The sequence below is a fragment of the Dendrobates tinctorius genome, unplaced genomic scaffold, assembly GCF_039654945.1.
Source record: "Dendrobates tinctorius isolate UK_male_01 unplaced genomic scaffold, ASM3965494v1 ptg000151l, whole genome shotgun sequence".
Taxonomy (NCBI): domain Eukaryota; kingdom Metazoa; phylum Chordata; class Amphibia; order Anura; family Dendrobatidae; genus Dendrobates; species Dendrobates tinctorius.
This window is the reverse complement of record NW_027361818.1, coordinates 1,007,897-1,030,623: the sequence shown is the minus strand read 5'-3', so window position 1 is coordinate 1,030,623 and position 22,727 is coordinate 1,007,897. Positions and strand designations below refer to the sequence as shown.

Here is a 22,727-nt window from a genome sequence, read left to right as displayed (position 1 = left end):
CTATATTTTGCTGTCCTTTTGTCACTAAACGTTGCTGTAAAGTTTTGTGCATAATTTTTTCACTGTATCTTATTTACCCTGATGTTCATATAGATTTAGTTCAATTCAGATGTCAACTTTTCACATTTTCATCGTGTTACCTGGTTAGATTATGACTGGGGAATACCGTTATGCAAAGCGATAATGTCTAGGGACCGTTTTGTAGAAATTATGCATTACCTCAGATTTGATGAGAAGTCCAATCGATCGCAGAGACTGCAAACCGGCAAATTTGCTCTCTTTTCTATTGTGTGGGACAGGTTTATTGCCAATTGCATTGCTTGTTACAAACCTGGCCCATACATTACGGTTGATGAACAACTTTTCCAAGCAAAACCAGGTGTCCTTTCACACAGTATACACCTTCAAAGCCAGATAAATATGGCCATAAATTTTGGCTAGCTGTAGATAAGGATAGTAAATATGTTGTAAATGGCTTCCCTTATCTGGGTAAAGATGATTCACGCCGTGCTGATGACCGTTTAGCTGACCACGTAGTCATGAAACTATTGCAGCCGTTTTTGAAAAAAGGTCGAAATGTAACCACCGATAATTATTTTACATCAGTAAAACTTGCCAAACAGCTAAAAAGCCAGGGAACGACTATCGTGGGAACGCTAAATAAGATAAGACGAGAAGTGCCTAAAGAAATAAAAACAATGAAAGAAAAGTTGTACAGCACTAAAGTCTATAAAAATGAGGATAATTTTACACTTACCGTGTATCAAGGTAAGCCAACCAAAAATGTGATAATTCTGAGTTCCGTCCATCCCGATGTTCTTGTTGCTTCTGAATCTCCAAAAAATCTCCAGAAACTGTAAAGTTTTATAATGAAACAAAATATGGAGTAGATGTAGTAGATCAGATGGCACGCAAATACAGCACAAGAACAGGTACTAGGAGACGGCCTGTTCACGCATTTGAAAATACCTTAGACTTAGCGGGTATAAATGCTTGGATATTATACAAGAAGATGACCACCTGACAAATGTCACGCAAGGCATTTTTGCAAAAGCTTGTCACAGAGTTGAGTGGTCCGTATGTTGTATCTAGGGGAAAGGGTGGCATGTCTCAAGTTGCTACATCTTCAGATGTGATGTCTCAAAAAAAACTTTGCCAGATAAAAGCAAAATGCAAAAATAAATCGATCTGTTGGAAATTGTATGACTTGCCATAAGTCTTTGTGTGGGCAATGTACCGCTGTAATTGAAAGACGATGCCTGAAATGCGAATCAACAAATGTTTAGAAAGTTACCGGTTGTACTTCATAATAACGGTTGGTCGTTTTTATTGAGATTCTGCGCCATATTTTCATTTTTCTTCTCCTTCACTTACATTTTCTCTGCTTGTTGTTCTTGAGTTGTTGTTTATATGTGTGCACTTTAATAATAAATTATTTTAAAACGTCTATTATTGTTTTGCTTACTTTACTTTTGTTATTTCCTGTAGAAAAATATGAAAAAAAATAAATAAAAAAAACATTCCAAAGCATTACTGTTGGATCTCACAATAATAATACATTAAAAAAATATAATTAATAAATAACCACAAATGAAACTCTAATAACGAAAACAAGTCAGTAGTCAAAATGACTACATTCAGTAGTTCTAGTAGGTGTCACGAGTACAGAAGTTCTAGTGTTAATCTCAGACCACTCCTTTCTCTTCAGTAAGTCAGTCAAGTTCTCTTGCTCATGGCTGTATCCTACAATAGATATTCATGCGAATTTAGGCCAAAATCTTTTCACAGGCTGTTCTCTGTGTTCACATGGCAAACACATCTGATAAAGTGAGCCTATAATTGGCTGTGATGGCCGCAAATCCCCACACAGGTTCAAAACCTGTTCACAGTGCAGTGTTTTACTTGGTCAAAACTTTGGACTTTCTCGAAAAGAGAAAAATAATATATACAGTATATTATTAAAATGGGACAAGACATATGAAAATGGGACTACTAAATATATTTGAGTCGAAATCTGTCTCAAGAATGAAATTAACAAGTATGAAAACTTAAAGAAATATTACTAGATGTTTCCCATGATATTGATGACATCATTTGCAGATAATAGAAATCTATGTATTGATAGCTGGAAATCCTCTACACCAAATTTCTTTCAGCAATAAAATGTCAATTAAAGTATTTAAACTGGTTCCAAAAAGACAACTGAGAACCATCAGCAATGCCATATATTTTGATGGCTGCATTTTTAAGACGATGGACTTGAAATCTTCTTGTTGGATGAAATCATGTTCAGTTTATTGTATTAGTTTTGAAAAGATTGGATTTTGCTTATGAAAGATTAGTGAAAAGAAAATATAGTAAAAGTTCGGAATAATAAAAAAATGCAGATTAATTCCCTGGCAGTGCGCGGTGTCCAACCACAATTTTAAGCATGAGAAACATGTGGTCAACAAAATCACTGCGTTTCTTAATATACAATCCATTTATCTCCTTCTACTCTTTGATCTCAGACCACTTCTTTCTCTTCAGTAAGTCAGTCTAGTTTTCATGCTCATGGCTGTGTAGTTCAGTAGAGTTTCAGGTGAACTTAGACCAAAATCTTCTCACAGGCTTTCCCTCTGTGCTCACATGGCAAAAACATCTGATAGATTATTCAACAGTTGGCTGTGATGGCCGAGTGGTTAAGGCGTTGGACTTGAAATCCAGTGGGGTATCCCCGCACAGGTTCAAATCCTGTTCACAGCGCAGTGTTTTACTTGGTCAAAACTTTGGACCTTCTCGAAAAGAGTAAAATAATATATACAGTATATTATTAAAACGGGCCAAGTGATATGAAAATGGGACAACTCCAACATGTTTGACTCAAAATCTGCCTCAAGAATGAAATTAAGCAGTATGAAAACTTCAAGAAATGTTACTCCATTTTTCGAATGATATTGATGACATCATTGCCCATAATAGAAATCTATGTATTGGTTGCTGGAAATCCTCTACACCAAATTTCTTTCAGCAATAAAAAGTCAATGAAAGTATTTAAACTGGTTCCAAAAACACAACTTAGAACCATCAGCAATGCCATATATTTTGATGGCTGCATTTTTAAGACGATGGACTTGAAATCTTCATGTTGAATGAAATCGTGTTCACAGTTTATTGTTTTACCTTTGAAAAGATTGGATTTTGCACATGAAAGATTAGTGAAAAGAAAATATAGCAGAAGCTGGGAATAATAAAACAATGCAGATTAATTCCCTGACAGTGTGCGGAAACCAAAGACAATTTTAACCATGAGAAACATGTGGTCAACAAAATCTCTGCGTTTCTCAATATACAATCCATTCATCTCCTTCTACTCTTTGATCTCAGACCACTCCTTTCTCTTCAGTAAGTCAGTCAAGTTCTCTTGCTCATGGCTGTATCCTACAATAGATATTCATGCGAACTTAGGCCAAAATCTTCTCACAGGCTGTTCTCTGTGTTCACATGGCAAACACATCTGATAAAGTGAGCCTATAATTGGCTGTGATGGCCGCAAATCTCCACACAGGTTCAAAACCTGTTCACAGTGCAGTGTTTTACTTGGTCAAAACTTTGGACCTTCCCGAAAAGAGTAAAATAATATATACAGTATATTATTAAAATGGGCCAAGACATATGAAAATGGGACAACTAAATATGTTTGAGTCGAAATCTGTCTCAAGATTGAAATTAACAAGTATGAAAACTTAAAAAAATATTACTAGATGTTTCCCATGATATTGATGACATCATTTGCAGATAATAGAAATCTATGTATTGATAGCTGGAAATCCTCTACACCAAATTTCTTTCAGCAATAAAATGTCAATTAAAGTATTTAAACTGGTTCCAAAAAGACAACTGAGAACCATCAGCAATGCCACATATTTTGATGGCTTCATTTTTAAGACGATGGACTTGAAATCTTCATGTTGGATGAAATCATGTTCAGTTTATTGTATTAGTTTTGAAAAGATTGGATTTTGCTGATGAAAGATTAGTGAAAAGAAAATATAGTAAAAGTTGGGAATAATAAAAAAATGCAGATTAATTCCCTGGCAGTGCGCGGTGTCCAACCACAATTTTAAGCATGAGAAACATGTGGTCAACAAAATCACTGCGTTTCTTAATATACAATCCATTTATCTCCTTCTACTCTTTGATCTCAGACCACTTCTTTCTCTTCAGTAAGTCAGTCTAGTTTTCATGCTCATGGCTGTGTAGTTCAGTAGAGATTCAGGTGAACTTAGACCAAAATCTTCTCACAGGCTTTCCCTCTGTGCTCACATGGCAAAAACATCTGATAGATTATTCAACAGTTGGCTGTGATGGCCGAGTGGTTAAGGCGTTGGACTTGAAATCCAGTGGGGTATCCCCGCACAGGTTTAAATCCTGTTCACAGCGCAGTGTTTTACTTGGTCAAAACTTTGGACCTTCTCGAAAAGAGTAAAATAATATATACAGTATATTATTAAAACGGGCCAAGTGATATGAAAATGGGACAACTCCAACATGTTTGCCTCAAGAATGAAATTAAGCAGTATGAAAACTTCAAGAAATATTACTCGATGTTCCCCATGATATTGATGACATCATTTGCAGATAATAGAAATCTATGTATTTGCTGGAAATCTTCTACACCAAATTTCTTTCAGCAATAAAAAGTCAATGAAAGTATTTAAACTGGTTCCAAAAAGACAACTGAGAACCATCAGCAATGCCATATATTTTGATGACTGCATTTTTAAGACGATGGACTTGAAATCTTCATGTTGGATGAAATCGTGTTCACAGTTTATTGTTTTACCTTTGAAAGATTGGATTTTGCACATGAAAGATTAGTGAAAAGAAAATGTAGTAAAAGCTGGGAATAATAAAACAATGCAGATTAATTCCCTGACAGTGTGCGGAAACCAAAGACAATTTTAACCATTAGAAACACGTGGTCAACAAAATCTCTGCGTTTCTCAATATACAATCCATTCATCTCCTTCTACTCTTTAACACTAGAACTACTGAGGTAGTCATTTTGACTACTTCGCAGTATGTATTTCTCCTCTGTGACTACATTTTTTGGAATTCCGGCTTGAGACTCGGTGACTTTTCCTCAAATAGGATGTTAAAAAAGATTTTGTGGCAATAAATAATTTAGGTGCAAAAATTGCCCATTTATTTCAACATTCACCTATAACTACTAAAAGGTAGTCTTTTTGACTACCTGCTATATTTTGCTGTCCTTTTGTCACTAAACGTTGCTGTAAAGTTTTGTGCATAATTTTTTCACTGTATCTTATTTACCCTGATGTTCATATAGATTTAGTTCAATTCAGATGTCAACTTTTCACATTTTCTTCGTGTTACCTGGTTAGATTATGACTGGGGAATACCGTTATGCAAAGCGATAATGTCTAGGGACCGTTTTGTAGAAATTATGCATTACCTCAGATTTGATGAGAAGTCCAATCGATCGCAGAGACTGCAAACCGGCAAATTTGCTCTCTTTTCTATTGTGTGGGACAGGTTTATTGCCAATTGCATTGCTTGTTACAAACCTGGCCCATACATTACGGTTGATGAACAACTTTTCCAAGCAAAACCAGGTGTCCTTTCACACAGTATACACCTTCCAAGCCAGATAAATATGGCCATAAATTTTGGCTAGCTGTAGATAAGGATAGTAAATATGTTGTAAATGGCTTCCCTTATCTGGGTAAAGATGATTCACGCCGTGCTGATGACCGTTTAGCTGACCACGTAGTCATGAAACTATTGCAGCCGTTTTTGAAAAAAGGTCGAAATGTAACCACCGATAATTATTTTACATCAGTAAAACTTGCCAAACAGCTAAAAAGCCAGGGAACGACTATCGTGGGAACGCTAAATAAGATAAGACGAGAAGTGCCTAAAGAAATAAAAACAATGAAAGAAAAGTTGTACAGCACTAAAGTCTATAAAAATGAGGATAATTTTACACTTACCGTGTATCAAGGTAAGCCAACCAAAAATGTGATAATTCTGAGTTCCGTCCATCCCGATGTTCTTGTTGCTTCTGAATCTCCAAAAAATCTCCAGAAACTGTAAAGTTTTATAATGAAACAAAATATGGAGTAGATGTAGTAGATCAGATGGCACGCAAATACAGCACAAGAACAGGTACTAGGAGACGGCCTGTTCACGCATTTGAAAATACCTTAGACTTAGCGGGTATAAATGCTTGGATATTATACAAGAAGATGACCACCTGACAAATGTCACGCAAGGCATTTTTGCAAAAGCTTGTCACAGAGTTGAGTGGTCCGTATGTTGTATCTAGGGGAAAGGGTGGCATGTCTCAAGTTGCTACATCTTCAGATGTGATGTCTCAAAAAAAACTTTGCCAGATAAAAGCAAAATGCAAAAATAAATCGATCTGTTGGAAATTGTATGACTTGCCATAAGTCTTTGTGTGGGCAATGTACCGCTGTAATTGAAAGACGATGCCTGAAATGCGAATCAACAAATGTTTAGAAAGTTACCGGTTGTACTTCATAATAACGGTTGGTCGTTTTTATTGAGATTCTGCGCCATATTTTCATTTTTCTTCTCCTTCACTTACATTTTCTCTGCTTGTTGTTCTTGAGTTGTTGTTTATATGTGTGCACTTTAATAATAAATTATTTTAAAACGTCTATTATTGTTTTGCTTACTTTACTTTTGTTATTTCCTGTAGAAAAATATGAAAAAAAATAAATAAAAAAAACATTCCAAAGCATTACTGTTGGATCTCACAATAATAATACATTAAAAAAATATAATTAATAAATAACCACAAATGAAACTCTAATAACGAAAACAAGTCAGTAGTCAAAATGACTACATTCAGTAGTTCTAGTAGGTGTCACGAGTACAGAAGTTCTAGTGTTAATCTCAGACCACTCCTTTCTCTTCAGTAAGTCAGTCAAGTTCTCTTGCTCATGGCTGTATCCTACAATAGATATTCATGCGAATTTAGGCCAAAATCTTTTCACAGGCTGTTCTCTGTGTTCACATGGCAAACACATCTGATAAAGTGAGCCTATAATTGGCTGTGATGGCCGCAAATCCCCACACAGGTTCAAATCCTGTTCACAGTGCAGTGTTTTACTTGGTCAAAACTTTGGACTTTCTCGAAAAGAGAAAAATAATATATACAGTATATTATTAAAATGGGACAAGACATATGAAAATGGGACTACTAAATATATTTGAGTCGAAATCTGTCTCAAGAATGAAATTAACAAGTATGAAAACTTAAAGAAATATTACTAGATGTTTCCCATGATATTGATGACATCATTTGCAGATAATAGAAATCTATGTATTGATAGCTGGAAATCCTCTACACCAAATTTCTTTCAGCAATAAAATGTCAATTAAAGTATTTAAACTGGTTCCAAAAAGACAACTGAGAACCATCAGCAATGCCATATATTTTGATGGCTGCATTTTTAAGACGATGGACTTGAAATCTTCTTGTTGGATGAAATCATGTTCAGTTTATTGTATTAGTTTTGAAAAGATTGGATTTTGCTTATGAAAGATTAGTGAAAAGAAAATATAGTAAAAGTTCGGAATAATAAAAAAATGCAGATTAATTCCCTGGCAGTGCGCGGTGTCCAATCACAATTTTAAGCATGAGAAACATGTGGTCAACAAAATCACTGCGTTTCTTAATATACAATCCATTTATCTCCTTCTACTCTTTGATCTCAGACCACTTCTTTCTCTTCAGTAAGTCAGTCTAGTTTTCATGCTCATGGCTGTGTAGTTCAGTAGAGTTTCAGGTGAACTTAGACCAAAATCTTCTCACAGGCTTTCCCTCTGTGCTCACATGGCAAAAACATCTGATAGATTATTCAACAGTTGGCTGTGATGGCCGAGTGGTTAAGGCGTTGGAATTGAAATCCAGTGGGGTATCCCCGCACAGGTTCAAATCCTGTTCACAGCGCAGTGTTTTACTTGGTCAAAACTTTGGACCTTCTCGAAAAGAGTAAAATAATATATACAGTATATTATTAAAACGGGCCAAGTGATATGAAAATGGGACAACTCCAACATGTTTGACTCAAAATCTGCCTCAAGAATGAAATTAAGCAGTATGAAAACTTCAAGAAATGTTACTCCATTTTTCGAATGATATTGATGACATCATTGCCCATAATAGAAATGTATGTATTGGTTGCTGGAAATCCTCTACACCAAATTTCTTTCAGCAATAAAAAGTCAATGAAAGTATTTAAACTGGTTCCAAAAACACAACTGAGAACCATCAGCAATGCCATATATTTTGATGGCTGCATTTTTAAGACGATGGACTTGAAATCTTCATGTTGAATGAAATCGTGTTCACAGTTTATTGTTTTACCTTTGAAAAGATTGGATTTTGCACATGAAAGATTAGTGAAAAGAAAATATAGCAGAAGCTGGGAATAATAAAACAATGCAGATTAATTCCCTGACAGTGTGCGGAAACCAAAGACAATTTTAACCATGAGAAACATGTGGTCAACAAAATCTCTGCGTTTCTCAATATACAATCCATTCATCTCCTTCTACTCTTTGATCTCAGACCACTCCTTTCTCTTCAGTAAGTCAGTCAAGTTCTCTTGCTCATGGCTGTATCCTACAATAGATATTCATGCGAACTTAGGCCAAAATCTTCTCACAGGCTGTTCTCTGTGTTCACATGGCAAACACATCTGATAAAGTGAGCCTATAATTGGCTGTGATGGCCGCAAATCTCCACACAGGTTCAAAACCTGTTCACAGTGCAGTGTTTTACTTGGTCAAAACTTTGGACCTTCTCGAAAAGAGTAAAATAATATATACAGTATATTATTAAAATGGGCCAAGACATATGAAAATGGGACAACTAAATATGTTTGAGTCGAAATCTGTCTCAAGATTGAAATTAACAAGTATGAAAACTTAAAAAAATATTACTAGATGTTTCCCATGATATTGATGACATCATTTGCAGATAATAGAAATCTATGTATTGATAGCTGGAAATCCTCTACACCAAATTTCTTTCAGCAATAAAATGTCAATTAAAGTATTTAAACTGGTTCCAAAAAGACAACTGAGAACCATCAGCAACCTTCAGTAAGTCAGTCTAGTTTTCATGCTCATGGCTGTGTAGTTCAGTAGAGATTCAGCTGAACTTAGACCAAAATCTTCTCACAGGCTTTCCCTCTGTGCTCACATGGCAAAAACATCTGATAGATTATTCAACAGTTGGCTGTGCTGGCCGACTGGTTAAGGCGTTGGACTTGAAATCCAATGGGGTAACCCCGCACAGGTTCAAATCCTGTTCACAGCGCAGTGTTTTACTTGGTCAAAACTTTGGACCTTCTCGAAAAGAGTAAAATAATATATACAGTATATTATTAAAACGGGCCAAGTGATATGAAAATGGGACAACTCCAACATGTTTGCCTCAAGAATGAAATTAAGCAGTATGAAAACTTCAAGAAATATTACTCGATGTTTCCCATGAAATTGATGACATCATTTGCAGATAATAGAAATCTATGTATTGGTTGCTGTTAATCTTCTACACCAAATTTCTTTCAGCAATAAAAAGTCAATGAAAGTATTTAAACTGGTTCCAAAAAGACAACTGAGAACCATCAGCAATGCCATATATTTTGATGGCTGCATTTTTAAGACGATGGACTTGAAATCTTCATGTTGGATGAAATCGTGTTCACAGTTTATTGTTTTACCTTTGAAAAGATTGGATTTTGCACATGAAAGATTAGTGAAAAGAAAATGTAGTAAAAGCTGGGAATAATAAAACAATGCAGATTAATTCCCTGACAGTGTGCGGAAACCAAAGACAATTTTAACCATTAGAAACACGTGGTCAACAAAATCTCTGCGTTTCTCAATATACAATCCATTCATCTCCTTCTACTCTTTAACACTAGAACTACTGAGGTAGTCATTTTGACTGCTTCGCACTATGTATTTCTCCTCTGTGACTACATTTTTTGGAATTCCGGCTTGAGACTCGGTGACTTTTCCTCAAATAGGATGTTAAAAAAGATTTTGTGGCAATAAATAATTTAGGTGCAAAAACTGCCCATTTATTTCAACATTCACCTATAACTACTAAAAGGTAGTCTTTTTGACTACCTGCTATATTTTGCTGTCCTTTTGTCACTAAAAGTTGCTGTAAAGTTTTGTGCATAATTTTTTCACTGTATCTTATTTACCCTGATGTTCAAATAGATTTAGTTCAATTCAGATGACAAACTTTTCACATTTTCATCGTGTTACCTGGTTAGATTATGACTGGGGAATACCGTTATGCAAAGCGATAATGTCTAGGGACCGTTTTGTAGAAATTATGCATTATCTCAGATTTGATGAGAAGTCCAATCGATCGCAGAGACTGCAAACCGGCAAATTTGCTCTCTTTTCTATTGTGTGGGACAGGTTTATTGCCAATTGCATTGCTTGTTACAAACCTGGCCCATACATTACGGTTGATGAACAACTTTTCCAAGCAAAACCAGGTGTCCTTTCACACAGTATACACCTTCCAAGCCAGATAAATATGGCCATAAATTTTGGCTAGCTGTAGATAAGGATAGTAAATATGTTGTAAATGGCTTCCCTTATCTGGGTAAAGATGATTCACGCCGTGCTGATGACCGTTTAGCTGACCACGTAGTCATGAAACTATTGCAGCCGTTTTTGAAAAAAGGTCGAAATGTAACCACCGATAATTATTTTACATCAGTAAAACTTGCCAAACAGCTAAAAAGCCAGGGAACGACTATCGTGGGAACGCTAAATAAGATAAGACGAGAAGTGCCTAAAGAAATAAAAACAATGAAAGAAAAGTTGTACAGCACTAAAGTCTATAAAAATGAGGATAATTTTACACTTACCGTGTATCAAGGTAAGCCAACCAAAAATGTGATAATTCTGAGTTCCGTCCATCCCGATGTTCTTGTTGCTTCTGAATCTCCAAAAAATCTCCAGAAACTGTAAAGTTTTATAATGAAACAAAATATGGAGTAGATGTAGTAGATCAGATGGCACGCAAATACAGCACAAGAACAGGTACTAGGAGACGGCCTGTTCACGCATTTGAAAATACCTTAGACTTAGCGGGTATAAATGCTTGGATATTATACAAGAAGATGACCACCTGACAAATGTCACACAAGGCATTTTTGCAAAAGCTTGTCACAGAGTTGAGTGGTCCGTATGTTGTATCTAGGGGAAAGGGTGGCATGTCTCAAGTTGCTACATCTTCAGATGTGATGTCTCAAAAAAAACTTTGCCAGATAAAAGCAAAATGCAAAAATAAATCGATCTGTTGGAAATTGTATGACTTGCCATAAGTCTTTGTGTGGGCAATGTACCGCTGTAATTGAAAGACGATGCCTGAAATGCGAATCAACAAATGTTTAGAAAGTTACCGGTTGTACTTCATAATAACGGTTGGTCGTTTTTATTGAGATTCTGCGCCATATTTTCATTTTTCTTCTCCTTCACTTACATTTTCTCTGCTTGTTGTTCTTGAGTTGTTGTTTATATGTGTGCACTTTAATAATAAATTATTTTAAAACGTCTATTATTGTTTTGCTTACTTTACTTTTGTTATTTCCTGTAGAAAAATATGAAAAAAAATAAATGAAAAAAACATTCCAAAGCATTACTGTTGGATCTCACAATAATAATACATTAAAAAAATATAATTAATAAATAACCACAAATGAAACTCTAATAACGAAAACAAGTCAGTAGTCAAAATGACTACATTCAGTAGTTCTAGTATGTGTCACGAGTACAGTAGTTCTAGTGTTAATCTCAGACCACTCCTTTCTCTTCAGTAAGTCAGTCAAGTTCTCTTGCTCATGGCTGTATCCTACAATAGATATTCATGCGAATTTAGGCCAAAATCTTTTCACAGGCTGTTCTCTGTGTTCACATGGCAAACACATCTGATAAAGTGAGCCTATAATTGGCTGTGATGGCCGCAAATCCCCACACAGGTTCAAATCCTGTTCACAGTGCAGTGTTTTACTTGGTCAAAACTTTGGACTTTCTCGAAAAGAGTAAAATAATATATACAGTATATTATTAAAATGGGACAAGACATATGAAAATGGGACTACTAAATATATTTGAGTCGAAATCTGTCTCAAGAATGAAATTAACAAGTATGAAAACTTAAAGAAATATTACTAGATGTTTCCCATGATATTGATGACATCATTTGCAGATAATAGAAATCTATGTATTGATAGCTGGAAATCCTCTACACCAAATTTCTTTCAGCAATAAAATGTCAATTAAAGTATTTAAACTGGTTCCAAAAAGACAACTGAGAACCATCAGCAATGCCATATATTTTGATGGCTGCATTTTTAAGACGATGGACTTGAAATCTTCTTGTTGGATGAAATCATGTTCAGTTTATTGTATTAGTTTTGAAAAGATTGGATTTTGCTTATGAAAGATTAGTGAAAAGAAAATATAGTAAAAGTTGGGAATAAAAAAAAAATGCAGGTTAATTCCCTGGCAGTGCGCTGTGTCCAACCACAATTTTAACCATGAGAAACATGTGGTCAACAAAATCACTGCGTTTCTTAATATACAATCCATTTATCTCCTTCTACTCTTTGATCTCAGACCACTTCTTTCTCTTCAGTAAGTCAGTCTAGTTTTCATGCTCATGGCTTTGTAGTTCAGTAGAGATTCAGGTGAACTTAGACCAAAATCTTCTCACAGGCTCTCCCTCTGTGCTCACATGGCAAAAACATCTGATAGATTAGTCAACAGTTGGCTGTGATGGCCGAGTGGTTAAGGCGTTGGACTCGAAATCCAATGGGGTATCCCTGCACAGCTTCAAATCCTGTTCACAGCGCAGTGTTTTACTTGGTCAAAACTTTGGACCTTCTCGAAAAGAGTAAAATAATATATACAGTATATTATTAAAACGGGCAAAGTGATATGAAAATGGGACAAAATCTGCCTCAAGAATGAAATAAAGCAGTATGAAAACTTCAAGAAATATTACTCGATGTTTCCCATGATATTGATGACATCATTTGCAGATAATAGAAATCTATGTTTTGATAACTGGAAATCCTCTACACCAAATTTCTTTCAGCAATAAAAAGTCAATGAAAGTATTTAAACTGGTTCCAAAAAGACAACTGAGAACCATCAGCAATGTCATATATTTTGATGGCTGCATTTTTAAGACGATGGACTTGAAATCTTCATGTTGGATGAAATCGTGTTCACAGTTTATTGTTTTACCTTTGAAAAGATTGGATTTTGCACATGAAAGATTAGTGAAAAGAAAATATAGTAAAAGCTTGGAATAATAAAACAATGCAGATTAATTCCCTGACAGTGTGCGGAAACCAAAGACAATTTTAACCATGAGAAACATGTGGTCAACAAAATCTCTGCGTTTCTCAATATACAATCCATTCATCTCCTTCTACTCTTTAATCTCAGACCACTCCTTTCTCTTCTGTAAGTCAGTCAAGTTCATTTGCTCATGGCTGTATCCTACAATAGATATTCATGCGAACTTAGGCCAAAATCTTTTCACAGGCTCTTCTCTGTGTTCACATGGCAAACACATCTGTTAAAGTGAGCCTATAATTGGCTGTGATGGCCGCAAATCCCCACACAGGTTCAAAACCTGTTCACAGTGTAGTGTTTTACTTGGTCAAAACTTTGGACCTTCTCGAAAAGAGTAAAATAATATATACAGTATGTTAATAAAATGGGCCAAGACATTTGAAAATGGGACAACTAAATATGTTTGAGTCGAAATCTGTCTCAAGAATGAAATTAACGATTATGAAAACTTAAAGAAATATTACTAGATGTTTCCCATGATATTGATGACATCATTTGCAGATAATAGAAATCTATGTATTGATAGCTGGAAATCCTCTACACCAAATTTCTTTCAGCAATAAAATGTCAATTAAAGTATTTAAACTGGTTCCAAAAAGACAACTGAGAACCATCAGCAATGCCATATATTTTGATGGCTGCATTTTTAAGACGATGGACTTGAAATCTTCATGTTGGATGAAATCGTGTTCACAGTTTCTTGTTTTACCTTTGAAAAGATTGGATTTTGCACATGAAAGATTAGTGAAAAGAAAATATAGTAAAAGCTGGGGGCGTGGCCTGGATCTCACACAGGGAGGACGTGTCTTATGGCAGCTCCCGCTTCCAGCCACAAAACTACCTTATTTGGCCCGAACGAAAGTGGCTAAAACTAATTTTAGTGTGCCCCGGGCTTGGAGGAGAAGGTGAGGGGTGGTAGGGAGAAGAGAGGGGCTGCTGCTCTCCGCCGTGACACCGGAGCGCAGAGCGGCCTCGTGGAGGGTGCTGCAGCGCTGGAGAGAGATGGGCGCCATCTTTACATCCCCCTGAGCACAAGGCCTGGAAACCGGACTGCAGGAGGCCCTCGATAGAGGCGTGAGACCGCGGAACAAGGTGCGGTCTCGCCCGTTAGAGCAAACGGCGGTGAGAGGGAACCCCCGGTGATCTGTCTCTGGGGCCTGCGAGGAGCACTATCGTTACGTGCGGTGGAGGAGGGTGCTGGCTCTGGGCCAGACGAGGTGTTGACGGCCCCCTATTTTTACTGAGACATTTCCCAGGGTCTGAGTTGTTTTTGGATCGGGGGATATCGCTCTCCCCACATAGAGGTGCTGCTGTCTACAGATTTATGCGACATTGGTGAGGAGGACATTGTGTCTTTTCTGCAGCGCCGTGGTGGGGATTTGACGTTACCCTGTCCCTACCGGCTCCAGCAGATCCCCACGGATGTTTCCATATATTAACCCCTCGCCCTCCAAGTTGCATGGGGCTATTTTCATATAGAAAAATGCACTACTAGACTTTTCTGGATGCACGGGTGGTAAATTAAAGGCGCGCTTTAATTAAGCAAAATGGTCAAAACTAACAAAGAGCGTGCAAAACCGTTGGCTGCACAGGCGTATAGAAGCAAACAGGGTGAAATGGATAAATTTTTGAAAAATAAATCTGCTTCATCTAAGCCTAATGCTAAAAGGCTCCCTGCAGAGGTTGTGGAGGAGGAGCATGTCGAGGACTCAGACTCCAGTGATGATGCTTCAGGCAGCGATGTCACTCAATCAGATTCTGGGAAACTTTCTAGATCGTTTTTTAAAAAATTATTAGCACAAGCTATAAAACCATTAGTTAATGAGATATCTGGCATGAGAGCGGATTTGCTACACATTGGTAATAGAGTGGAGTCTTTGGAGTCCTCTCAGTCCTCTATCATTAGCCACTCCAATGCCATGAGAGAGCATCTGGACTACCACAGAACACAGCTTAACAACTCTTTTCTGGCTCTCGAGGATCAGGAAAATTGGAGTCGCAGGAAGAACATATGGATAAAAGGCTTGCCTGAAAGTGTTTCCACAGAAATATTAGAAAAATCTACGAAGGAGATCTTTGCCCTCTTAATCCCACAAGAAACATGTGATCGAATTATAATAGAGAGGGTGCATAGATCACTTAGACCAAAGCCGAAGCCAATGGAACCTCCGAGGGATGTGATTTGCGGCCTATTGAGCTATTTGGATACCAATGCTATTTTGTCTGCCTCAAGAGACATTAAAAATCTTTCTTATGAGGGATCTGCTATTCATCTTTATCAGGACGTTGCACCGTCAACCCTTGCAAAAAGAAGAGTCCTAAGGCCCCTCCTGGAGGTGTTGCGCTCATGTAAAATCTTATATAAATGGCTGTTTCCGTTTGGTATATCTATACAAGGAGATGGTAGGCAAATAATGGTTCGGACCCCTGAAGATTTACCCAAAATATGGGACGCTTTTGGCATTGCCCCTATGGATATTCCTTCCTGGCTACCTCTGGACATGGATCATCGCACACCTCTCCCTGTCCATGCTTTTACTGGAGGGCAGGGTGACTGGGTCCTAGGAAAGAAACGCTCGACTCCTAAAAGAGGGAAATCTGGAATGGAAAAGGAGATACCCCCTGAGCTTTCTTGTGCTTCTCTCGGTTGCATTTTTCCAATACTGGAGCCGGACCCCTCGATCCATTCGGACATGTTCTATCTTATTTTAGCTTGCTAAGTTTGACATTTACTCATGTGTTGTTATCATTCAATTGCCGTATAAGTTAACATGTGCCACTTGTGTGTCAGAAATGTTATTTCCTGCTCTGTTATGGGAGGTATGTTTGACCCCCTACCTCTGCTACAGGCAGGTAGTTGGTTCTTGTTATATTTCTCTTGTTTTATCTTAATAATTTTTAGGGTTTTTGTTATTTTTTTTATCTCTTTGTTTTTTTTTAATTTCGGTGGTTTGATGACAGAGGAATCTTTGTTATTACTTCCTTTACCAAACTATGGGTGATAAGGTGAACTTCGCCACTATGACAGTGGCTTCGTATAATGTAAAGGGCTTGCGATCCCCAAGTAAGAGAAGCCAAGTAATGAATCTTTTGCATTCAAAGAAGTCTAGTATAGTTTTCCTGCAGGAGACACATTTTAAAAAAGGGAGAGTCCCAGATATGTCTAGATCTCGCTACCCGACCTGGTATCACAGTACGGGTGGTTCAGCGTCGGGTGGAGTGAGTATTGCTATAAAGAAAAATGTTCCCTTTATTTTGAGTGATTGTTTATCGGATTCAGAAGGCAGGTACATTATAATTAAGGGCTTTTTGGCCAACACTAAGATTACCCTGTGTAATTTATATGCCCCAAATAGGAACCAGATAGGTTGGCTGTGTAAAACAATGAATGTTTTAGAACTTTTTACTGAGGGTCTGTTGTTGGTGGAAGGGGATTTTAATGTATCTTTGAACCCAATTTTAGATACTTCAACGGGCAGGTCGGCTCAAAGGGCGCTGAGAAGATTACACCTTTCATTACAAAAATTGCATCTGATAGACCCTTGGAGAACACTTTTTCCTTCGGGCAGAGATTACACTTTTTATTCCCATCCGAATAATAGCTATCACAGAATTGATTACCTATTGATACAAACAGCTAATCTCCAATTAGTTAAAAAAGCTAATATAGATATCATCTCTCTCTCAGACCACGCTCCCATTTTCCTTGACATAGAGATAAAAACTCTACCACGGCCGGCTGGGTCATGGTCACTGAATGAGACACTGTTGGACTCGGATTCCCACATTGAAAAACTGACAAACACTCTTGACTTCTTTTTTCAAAATAATTTGCACTCAGGCCCGCCCTTGCCTATGGTATGGGAATCACATAAAGCAGTAATGAGAGGGGAATTTATCGCCCTAGGCTCCTATTTGAAAAAAGAGCAAACAAAAAAGGTTGTGTCTATTCTACATCAAATAAGCTCCTACGAGAGACTACATAAGAGATCTCAGGTAAATAAAACATTATCTGAACTGACAGATCTGAGAACCTCATTGAAAAACCTTTTAAACATTCAATCAGCAAAAATCTACATGAGAAGTAAGCAGAAGTTTTATCTTCATGGCAATAAAAGTAGTAAGCTTATGACATCCCTACTTAAGAAACAAAAAGAAAAGACGTTTCTTAGACAACTCAGAGCTTTGGATGGCTCCTCAATTCTCGGGACTGCAGATATTGCCAGGGAGTTTAAAACCTTTTATGAAAATTTATACAATTTAAATACACCGGGTAGCATGCAGGAGCCAGCCACAGCCTTGGCAAAAATAAAAGAATTCTTGACCTCACTACATCTCCCTAAAATAACTCTTGAAGGCCAGTCCTTGCTGACTGCTCCAGTTAGCCCCAAAGAAATTTTAGACACTCTTTCTACTATTCCGAACGGAAAGGCACCGGGTCCAGATGGTCTTCCCATTATCTATTATAAAAAGTTTATAAAAACACTGTTACCTCGCCTAGTGTCTTTGTTTAATTCCTATCTGGAAGGCCAGCTCCCCCCTAGACAATCCTTAGAGGCATACATTACAGTCCTCCCTAAGGAGGGTAAAGACCCCAACCTGTGCGCTAGCTACAGACCAATATCACTGCTTAATGCAGATATTAAGATGTGGGCTAAAATATTAGCGGGCAGATTAAGCAATTTCTTACCTAAGCTAATTCATGCAGATCAAGTAGGTTTTGTAAGAGGCAGGGAAGGGAAGGACAATTCTACTAAAGTCATTCAGTCTATAATGTTTGCTAAGACTCGGGGTATACCTTTGATGCTTCTGTCGACGGATGCTGAGAAGGCTTTCGACAGAGTGAGCTGGAGGTTCATGGAACAAGTAATGCTTAGGTTTGGCTTCCCCCCAATATATAACAGCGGTCCTCTCGCTTTATTCCCAACCGACGGCCAAAGTCAGAGTTAACGGCACCCTGTCAGATAGTTTTGGGATTAATAACGGGACTAGACAGGGTTGTCCCTTGTCGCCATCTTTGTTCATTTTAGTTGTAGAAACTTTGATACAAAGCATCAGACAAGACCAACGTATAGAGGGGTTGTCGGTGGGTCGAAGGTCACTTAAAACTCTAGCTTTCACAGATGATCTGCTTTTCCTTATCTCCAATCCATCCCGGGCATTCCCAATTATCCTTCAGGCCTTTCATCATTTTGGTCTCCTTTCTAATTTCAAAATTAATTTATCAAAATCTGAAGTGCTAAGCGTTGGTCTCCCTCACTCTCAGACCTCCACTATTCGTACGCAGATTCCATTTTCTTGGGCTACTAATTCTATTAGATATTTGGGAATAACGATAACTAGAGATCCCGCCAACCTATTCCACAATAATTACATTCCTTTAATTCAAAAGGTCAAAAGCCTGATGCAGAAGTATAGCCTACCCACTTTATCCTGGATGGGTCGTATTAAAGTGTTTAAGGCATATATAATGCCTATTATACTATATACCATGAACATGGTTCCGATTTGGATTCCCCTGACATTTTTTGGAACATTAAAATCCCTTATTGGAAAATTTATTTGGAAATCTAAAAGGGCTAGGTTGCCATATAAGTTTCTTTCTCGCCCTATCTCTTCTGGAGGATTGGGGGTCCCAGACCTTTTTTTATACTATAAGGCTATTCATCTCAGTAGATGGTTAAAGGTGGTGTCCTGTGCTGGAAGGGAGGAGGGGGATAGTGTTGACTGGGCTTTATTGGGCCCGAGGGGTTTGCCGTATCTTTGGACTAAGGCTAAACCGCCGGCCTCTCTTAGGTTGGATGACGTAACTACAACTACATTGCGTATTAAAAGATTGGTAATGGGAGAGTTCCCGGAAGATACCTTCCCCTCAATATTGACACCGATCGGCTCAATTCCCTATTTGTTAGAGCTAGATTTTCAAGACCCATACAATTTATGGTCCAACATCCCTGGAGAAACGTTGAATAGTTTTTATGGTAAAGGCATCTTGCGGGAGGGGTCTTGGCCACAGGGCATGTCGACTCAACCAACAAATTTTCTCCAAAAACAACACATCAGATGTACACTTTTACAGTTCAGATGGAGATTCCCGTCTAAATCTAATTGGTCTTGGTTAGATATTATGGTTAAACTTCCATCCCCACGGCTAAAAATTATATCTCGCATTTACTCGCATCTCATCTCTCCGACTGTACATTCTAAACCCTCCTTTATACACTCTTGGGAAATGGAACTTAATACCACGTTTACAGAAGACCAAATATCTAAAATGCTGTCAAATGCCAGGGGTTTTTCTAGATGTGTACTTCTGCAGGAGAATTCTTATAAAATATTAACTAGGTGGCATTTAACTCCAGCTAAATTATTCCAGTTGGGCCTCGCGGATAATGATGAATGTTGGCGATGCCTCAATTCTAGAGGACATCATTCACATATATTCTGGGGCTGCCCTAGATTGCGGGTGTTTTGGGAGGGAGTTGAACTAGTTCTCAGAAAATTAAAACTAATAAAGGTTGATCTTAGAGCCACGGAGGCTCTCCTTTCATGCCCGTCTAAAGATTTTTTACCAAAAAAACATGGGCTTCTTCCACTGATGTTGAGTGCGGCGAGACAGTTGATAGCTGTCCATTGGAAGGATGCAGCTCCTCCCACGTTAGGAGAATGGTATACCAAAATAAATCAGATCTCTCGCTTAGAGGAGCTGTCTAGCTGGGAAATTTATAATCATAAAGCTTATGTGTTGACTTGGGCCCCTTGGAATAGGTATTTAGAAGACAATCCTCTTTAAAGGCATTTTAGAGTTTCTCAAGTTTAACTGAATTAGACGGCTTCTGTTCTGGGGTTTTTAGCCTCACTGCCCCAAACTAGATAGCCCAATTGTAATGTAGTGCGATGTGTTATTTTCCAAAGTGCACCCATTTAATGATTGTGCTTCTGTTGTCGACCACATGATGTTGATGTTAATGTTGTTGATACTGTATATGTATGTGTACCCTTTTTCCCTTTCCCTTTCTTTCTCCCTTTTCTCCCCTACCTATTTTTCCCTCATTTTTTCCTTCCTTCTCGCCTGAAACCAACCCTTGCTTAACATTTCGCTAACTGTACCTGAGAATTGGTGTTGGTTTTAATGGTGATGTGTAAAATTCCAAAATAAAGAATTTACAAAAAAAGAAAACATAGTAAAAGCTGGGAAAAATAAAACAATGCAGATTAATTCCCTGACAGTGTGCGGAAACCAAAGACAATTTTAACCATTAGAAACACGTGTTCAACAAAATCTCTGCGTTTCTCAATATACAATCCATTCATCTCCTTCTACTCTTTAATCTCAGACCACTCCTTTCTCTTCAGTAAGTCAGTCAAGTTCTCTTGCTCATGGCTGTATCCTACAATAGATATTCATGCGAATTTAGGACAAAATCTTTTCACAGGCTGTTCTCTGTTTTCACGTGGCTAACACATCTGATAAAGTGAGCCTATAATTGGCTGTGATGGCCGCAAATCCCCGCACAGGTTCAAATCCTGTTCACAGCGCAGTGTTTTACTTGGTCAAAACTTTGGACCTTCTCGAAAAGAGTAAAATAATATATACAGTATATTATTAAAACGGGCCAAGTGATATGAAAATGGGACAACTTAACATGTTTGACTCGAAATCTGCCTCAAGAATGAGATTTAGCAGTATGAAAACTCCAAGAAATATTACTCGATGTTTCCCATGATATTGATGACATCATTTGCAGATAATAGAAATCTATGTATTGGTTGCTGGAAATCCTCTACACCAAATTTCTTTCAGCAATAAAAAGTCAATGAAAGTATTTAAATTGGTTCCAAAAAGACAACTGAGAACCATCAGCAATGCCATATATTTTGATGGCTGCATTTTTAAGACGATGGACTTGAAATCTTCATGTTGGATGAAATCGTGTTCACAGTTTATTGTTTTACCTTTGAAAAGATTGGATTTTGCACATGAAAGATTAGTAAAAGGAAAATATAGTAAAAGCTGGGAATAATAAAACAATACAGATTAATTCCCTGACAGTGTGCGGAAACCAAAGACAATTTTAACCATGAGAAACACGTGGTCAACAAAATCTCTGCATTTCTCAATATACAATCCACTCATCTCCTTCTACTCTTTAATCTCAGACCACTCCTTTCTATTCAGTAAGTCAGTCAAGTTCTCTTGCTCATGGCTGTATCCTACAATAGATATTCATGCGAATTTAGGCCAAAATCTTTTCACAGGCTGTTCTCTGTGTTCACATGGCAAACACATCTGATAAGGTGAGCCTATAATTGGCTGTGATGGCCGCAAATCCCCACACAGGTTCAAATCCTGTTCACAGTGCAGTGTTTTACTTGGTCAAAACTTTGGACCTTCTCGAAAAGAGTAAAATAATATATACAGTATATTATTAAAATGGGCCAAGACATATGAAAATGGGACAATTAAATATATTTGAGTCGAAATCTGTCTCAAGAATGAAATTAACAAGTATGAAAACTTAAAGAAATATTACTAGATGTTTCCCATGATATTGATGACATCATTTGCAGATAATAGAAATCTATGTATTGATAGCTGGAAATCCTCTACACCAAATTTCTTTCAGCAATAAAATGTAAATTAAAGTATTTAAACTGGTTCCAAAAAGACAACTGAGAACCATCAGCAATGCCATATATTTTGATGGCTGCATTTTTAAGACGATGGACTTGAAATCTTCATGTTGGATGAAATCATGTTCAGTTTATTGTATTAGTTTTGAAAAGATTGGATTTTGCTTATGAAAGATTAGTGAAAAGAAAATATAGTAAAAGTTGGGAATAATAAAAAAATGCAGATTAATTCCCTGGCAGTGCGCGGTGTCCAACCACAATTTTAAGCATGAGAAACATGTGGTCAACAAAATCACTGCGTTTCTTAATATACAATCCATTTATCTCCTTCTACTCTTTGATCTCAGACCACTTCTTTCTCTTCAGTAAGTCAGTCTAGTTTTCATGCTCATGGCTTTGTAGTTCAGTAGAGATTCAGGTGAACTTAGACCAAAATCTTCTCACAGGCTCTCCCTCTGTCCTCACATGGCAAAAACATCTAATGAATTCTTCAACAGTTGGCTGTGATGGTCGAGTGTTTAAGGCGTTCGACTCGAAATCCAATGGGGTATCCCTGCACAGGTTCAAATCCTGTTCACAGCGTAGTGTTTTACTTGGTCAAAACTTTGGACCTTCTCGAAAAGAGTAAAATAATATATACAGTATATTATTAAAAC

At 37.4% G+C, this 22,727-nt stretch overlaps 6 non-coding genes across 6 annotated transcripts; all 6 read left to right on the top strand.

Annotated features, from left to right (window-relative positions):
• Positions 1-2,663: 2,663 nt before the first annotated feature.
• On the top strand, positions 2,664-2,745 carry TRNAS-UGA (transfer RNA serine (anticodon UGA)). The gene has a single exon. It is a non-coding gene; the product is annotated as a tRNA-Ser (tRNA).
• A 1,595-nt stretch (positions 2,746-4,340) lies between these two features.
• On the top strand, positions 4,341-4,422 carry TRNAS-UGA (transfer RNA serine (anticodon UGA)). The gene has a single exon. It is a non-coding gene; the product is annotated as a tRNA-Ser (tRNA).
• Positions 4,423-7,902: 3,480 nt separating this feature from the next.
• Positions 7,903-7,984, top strand: TRNAS-UGA (transfer RNA serine (anticodon UGA)). Its single transcript has one exon. It is a non-coding gene; the product is annotated as a tRNA-Ser (tRNA).
• A 1,292-nt stretch (positions 7,985-9,276) lies between these two features.
• TRNAS-UGA (transfer RNA serine (anticodon UGA)) lies at positions 9,277-9,358 on the top strand. The gene has a single exon. It is a non-coding gene; the product is annotated as a tRNA-Ser (tRNA).
• Positions 9,359-12,843: 3,485 nt separating this feature from the next.
• TRNAS-CGA (transfer RNA serine (anticodon CGA)) lies at positions 12,844-12,925 on the top strand. Its single transcript has one exon. It is a non-coding gene; the product is annotated as a tRNA-Ser (tRNA).
• Positions 12,926-22,571: 9,646 nt separating this feature from the next.
• On the top strand, positions 22,572-22,653 carry TRNAS-CGA (transfer RNA serine (anticodon CGA)). The gene has a single exon. It is a non-coding gene; the product is annotated as a tRNA-Ser (tRNA).
• The last annotated feature ends 74 nt before the right edge of the window (positions 22,654-22,727 follow it).